The following is a 5,793-nucleotide window of genomic DNA, read 5'->3' on the forward strand; positions in this document are numbered from 1 at the left end:
TGGCGGAATTGTCGCATGGAGTCTATGAGGCGTAGAGTCCTTTTTGAGGCTCATGTTGATCCGCGGCTCTTTGGTGAGTTCTTTTGTTGGAGCGCCTAGAAGGGGCTGGTTGGGGTCCCTTGTTCAAGGCGAGTATCGCGCGAATGCTAGCCTGTCGGGCCTTCTATGCCAACATTCGGGAGCCTTCGCTGGTGCAGTTCAAGATTTCCTGTGGTAGCGGTCGAGTTGGAATTGTCAATGTTGCTTTGATATCCCGACTCTTGAAGGTGCCACTTGGGGAAGTGCATGCCCGCGAGAAGAATGTGAGTGTGCGCGAGAAGGATCGTCGCACCCGATCCTTTGTGGTCGTCTGATGGCAGCCGAATAGGAGTCTTTTGGCTTCTCACATGACGACGACTTCCGCTTGCTTCACCACATCTTTACGTCCAATGTATATCCTAGAGACAGCGAGTGTACGCGCCCGATGGTAGATTTTCTATATCGATGGGGCGAGGTTGTGTGTGCCGACGTACGCCCTGCGCCAGACTCATCGCTCGGTCGAGTAGACGGACCGAGTCTCTTCCCTTTGGCCGCCTCATTTGCAAGATCGCACATGAGTTTGGCTATAGGCTTGAGCCGAGAAGCCGGTCCCTGTTCGCTATATCAACTTGAGGACCCTTAAGCCGATGGAGGTTGGTTCCGGCTTGCCTCCGAGGGTGAGGCCGGGTCTGAGAGTGATGATGAGAGTTATCCAAGGTGGTGCGAGTCTCGAGGAAGAAGCGAGCAAGACGAGGAAGAGATTGGGGCCAGGATTCGAGTGATCGCTCTCCTCCCGTGGTGCCAGAGCAGAGGCAGGTTGCCCGAGATGCCCGTCTTACACGGCTTGAAGAAGGGCAAGCCGCTTTACGCCAGAGATGGTGGATCTTCGAGGCTTGGTTAAGCACAAGTTAAGAAGATGTCCCGGACTTTGAAGTCTATCTTGTGTTGCTTGCGGATAAGGGTGCTCCGCCTCCGTCTCCTGATTTCGACGAGTAGCATCGTCGTGGCCGTCTTTGCTTTGTTTGGTGTTTCTTTCTGTGTAGCCTTGTTGGCTTGTAGTTGGAGTTGTTGTAGTGTGGTATCTGTTAGTGGTTGTAGTAGTTGTGGTTGTTTGTAGTGTTAGATGTTGTTGTTTTCATGCTTTCCTAGTCGTGATTCATGTATTGCCGCACTACTTGTATTGCGACGATTTTGGTTAATGGAATGCATGTTGTTTGTTTTTGGAGTTGTTGTGTTGTTGTTGTGTGGATGGATTATGTGACTTAGAATCTGACAGGTTGCATCCTTTGATTTAATGTAGGGATGCCTCCTAAGGGTTCAAAGACTTCGGCCCGTCTTTCTTGATTGAGTCGCTTGCAGGGGTTCCTCCCTTGAGCGATAGCCCGACGGATCCACATCTCGTGCGGGTGTTGGGTCGACACCTATGGCTCCTCCACTCACACTCGGTTCCCGAGCCGAGCCATGCACCTTCTTCGGCTCCACTGTTGATAGGTTTGAGCAGATGATTTGTTGATGCAGCAGTAAAGAGAAAGCAGCAGCAACAGCCGCAGGAGTTCCTCTCCTCCATGGCCGGCATCTTTGCTCAGCGGGGGCGACTCCACCTGTTTCACCTATGCCTCCATGGGAGTGCTGCAGTGTTAGTGCCGGGGCCACATTGAGCGATTCGGGCGCTTGAGACCTCCTACTTTGCGGGTTCTCATAAAACCCGAGGAGGCCAGTATTGGATTGACCGCATCTCTAAGATGCCGAGGCCGCTCCGCTCTGAGGTCGAGCAGTTGAGCTTGCCACCTTCATGTTTGAGAAGGAGGCCGGTTTGTGGTGAGATCGTACTGTCGAAGAGGACTTCGTGTGGTCGTGGCGGGCGTTTGAGGCGCGCTTCCACGAGAAGTATTTCCTGATCGTCCCGACATGAGAAGGAGAGTGAGTTCCCGGTTACGTGGCTGAGGTTGCTTTCCGGTTTCCTGAGTTGGGGCGGTATGTTCCTTTGATCCGGGGTGATCGCCGATGAGGATGCGGCGTTTTTTCGAGGGGCTGCGACCTGAGATCCAATCGAAGATTGTGCCAGCATTTCTTCATATGCGGAGCTAGTGAGCATGTCCTTGCGAACGGAGATAGAGCGTCCCGCATGCGAGCACCGATGCCTCCTGGGCCGCGACCGAATTTGGGTGCACCTTTCCTCTGCAAGAGGCCGCGTGTTGATTCTCCTCCTGGGCGTTCAGCGCCGCCCGCTCAATAGAGCTGATCTGAGATGTTCTTATTGTGGAAAGGTTGGGCACTTGGACCGTTTCTGCTTCTCGAGCGGGTGGTTTTACTCCACCGCAGAGGGTTACCGGTCCGCTTATCCTTATTTCTCCTCCTCCTTTTCGATCAGCGCCTGCTCATCCATCCTTCAGACCGCAGGCCACCTCATCGGCCCATGGTTCCTCCGCCAAATCGCAGCAGCTCGTGTTCATGCGCTTTCAGCCTATGTCTGACTTGGTGCCGAGGTCCTTTGAGGTGACAGCCCACATATAAGTTCCCGTTTCCGTGCTAGTGGATACAGGGTCCACTACTTCTCTTATTTTTTACCGTTAGGCGTTTGGGTTTGAGATCTGTTCCTATCCGGAGTGACGCTTACTACCGCTACGGGAATGTCCTCCGCCTTGGGCAAGCGTTGTATGGATTGTTTGGTCGATCCGGGAAGTGGATCGATCCGTGTTGATTTGCTAGTCGCACCGCTTTATCACTACGATGTTATTATGGGTATGGATTGGCTCACGAGGATGCGAGCTGAGATTGATTGTGAGATCAGTGACGATCCATGGACCTGAGGGCGAGATTGTTACTTTCCCAGTTCAGGTCCGTTACCCTATTCGTATTGATTTTTATTCTTCTCTGTTGGAGAGTTCGGCCGAGTCGGCGTTGGTTAGTACGCCGGTAGTTCAGGAGTTTGAAGATGTGTTTGAGTCGATTCCTGGATTACCTCCTCCGCGTGAGATTGATTTTGCTATCGATCTTATGCGTGGGGCCCATTTCTTTACCCACCTATCGGATGCCTCCGAGTGAAATGGAGGAGTTGAGGAAGCGATAGATGGTTTGCTAGAATTGGGTTTTATTCGCCCATAGGTGTCTCCTTGGGGAGCACTGTCTTTGTGAAGAAGAAGGATGGTTCCTTGCGATTGTGTATTGATTATCGCAGTTGAACTTCTGGTAATCGTGAAGAATAAGTACCCCTTGCCCGGATTGATGATCTGTTTGATCTTGAAGGGGGCACGGTATTTTTCGAAGGTTGATCGTATTATCAGTTGCGCGCCAAGGATGGGGACGTGCAGAAGACCGACTAGCTCCGGTCATTATGAGTTCCTTGTGATGTCGTCGGTCTTAAACGGACCGGCCGTGTTCATGGATCCGATGAACAGGGTATTTCGGCTTGTTCCGATTCCTCATTGTATTTATTGATGACATCTTGATTTATTCCGCGAGGCGGAGCACGAGGAGCACTTAAGAGCGGTTTTGGGTACTCTTAGGAGCATCAGCTTTTCGGAAGTGTGATTTCCGGAAAGAGGAAGTCAAGTTCCCGGGACATGTGGTGTCCAAGGAAGGTATAGCCGTCGACCTTGCAAGTTCAGGAGTGGGAGCAGCCCGGTTCGGTTATCGAGGTGAGGAGTTTTCTTGGCCTTGCAGGATATTATCGACGCTTTATTCGGGACTTCTCGAAGATTGCCAGACCGTTGTCGCAGCTGACACGGAAGGATTTGAAGTTTGCTTGGAGTGAGCAGGGAGTTAGCTTTTCAGGAGCGAGACGTACGCCCCTGTGCTAGTATTGCGAGCAAGGGGTTAAGTATATTATATATACCGACGCCTCGCGTTGGTCCGGGTTGTGTCCTTATGCAGAGGACAGGTGATTGCTTATGCTTCGCGCGTTAAGGAAACACGAAGAGAATTACCCTACGCACGACTTGGATGGCCGCCATCTTCGCATTAAAGCTTTGGAGACATTACCTTTATGGTGAGGAGTTCGAGCTCTTTTGCGACCACAAGAGCCTTAAGTATATTTTCACGCAGTGAGACTTGAATATGAGGCAACGCCGATGGTTGGAAACATTGAAAGACTTTAAGTTCGATATTTCTTACCATCCGGGTAAGGTGAACCTTGTAGCAGACGCGTTGAGTCGCAAGAAGGCTATAGAGTTTGCGGCTCCACTAATGATAGCAGAATGGGACATGTTGGAGTTTGTGCGAGACTTTGAGCAGAAGCTTACGGTGGTTGAGCCGTATGAGGTTATCGCACACATTCTCCTTATCGACGAGAGGATCGTTGCGTGCAGATGATGAGCTTTTGGTGAAGATGAGGGCGGGTTGGAGGATAAGAGCTCCGACCGGAGTGTTAGTTCTGATGGGGGCCTACTTGTGGCCGGTTATGTGTTCCCGACATCCCTGACTTGAGGCGTGAGGTTCTCGAGTTAGCCCATAGTTCTAAGCTTGCGATGCATCCAGTAGCACGAAGATGTATCAGGATATGAGGAGATCATATTGGTGGGATAATATGAAGGTCCAGATTGCTGAATTTGTTTCTCGTTGTCTCACGTGCCAGCAGGTCAAGCCAGAGCATCGCCGACCTCCTGGGCTGTTGCAGCCCATGGAAGTGGGATTTCATCTCTATGGATTTTATTTCTGGGTTGCCGAGGACGAGAAAGGGATTTGACTCTATTTGGGTGATCGTCGATCGATTAACGAAGTCGGCGCATTTCTTACCGATCGAGTCACTTACTCGCAGACGAGTTGGCTAGGTTGTATATCAAGGAGATAGTGCGCCTGCATGGAGTTCCCGAGATTGTGTCTGATAGAGACACGCGTTTACATCTATCTTCCGGACTCGTATCCGGAAGCGATGGGTGTGAAATCGAAGTTCCACCGCCTTTCATCCGCAAACAGATGGGCAACGGAGCGTGTGAATCAAGTCCTGGAGGATATGTTGGAGCTTGTGTTTTGAATTTCAAAGACGTTGGGATGATTGTCTTCAGATGCCGAGTTCGCGTATAATAATAGTTTCCAGTAGTATCGGCATGGCTCCCTTCGAGGCGTTGTATGGTCGCCGTGCGAGCACCACATTGTTGGGAAATTGGTGAGCGTAGTTTGCTTGGCCCGAAGTTGGTGGTGACTTTAGAGAAGGTTGACATCATTCGACGCCGACTTCTGGAGCAAGCAGAAGAGTTATGCCGATACGAGGCGTCGACCGCTTGAGTTCGTAGTGGGAGATCATGTTTTTAAGGTCTCTCCTATGAAGGGAGTTTTGCGGTTCTGTAAGAGGAAGCCGACGCCGAGATTTATTGGTCCATTTCAAGTTCGGATCGAGTGGGAGCGGTAGCTTTCCGCCTTGATTTTCCCACACCTCTTGCTGGCGTGCATAACGTATTTCATATCTCTATTCTGAAGTATTACGGTCCTTATCCTTCGCATTTTATCAGTTGGTTGCATGTGCAGTTGTGTTAGGATGCCACTTTTGTACTGCGACCGACGCGTATTCTGGATAGAAAGGAGCAGGTGCTGCGTAGCAAGGTTATCCCTCTCGTGAAGGTGTTATGGTCGCATCATGGCGTAGAAGAGGCTACTTGGGCATGTCAGGAAGACCTACCCTCCGATCCTCGAGGATTATATGAAGGTATGAATTTCGAGGACGAAATTTTCTTTTAAGGGGGTAGATTGTAACGACCTTGGAATTTTTGTGCTAATCTTTCCTTAAGTAGTTGTTTTTGGGGTAATTAGCGCTTTACTTGATTGCTTGTGAAATTCGCA

The sequence above is a fragment of the Magnolia sinica genome, chromosome 19 (assembly GCF_029962835.1).
Source record: "Magnolia sinica isolate HGM2019 chromosome 19, MsV1, whole genome shotgun sequence".
NCBI lineage: Eukaryota > Viridiplantae > Streptophyta > Magnoliopsida > Magnoliales > Magnoliaceae > Magnolia > Magnolia sinica.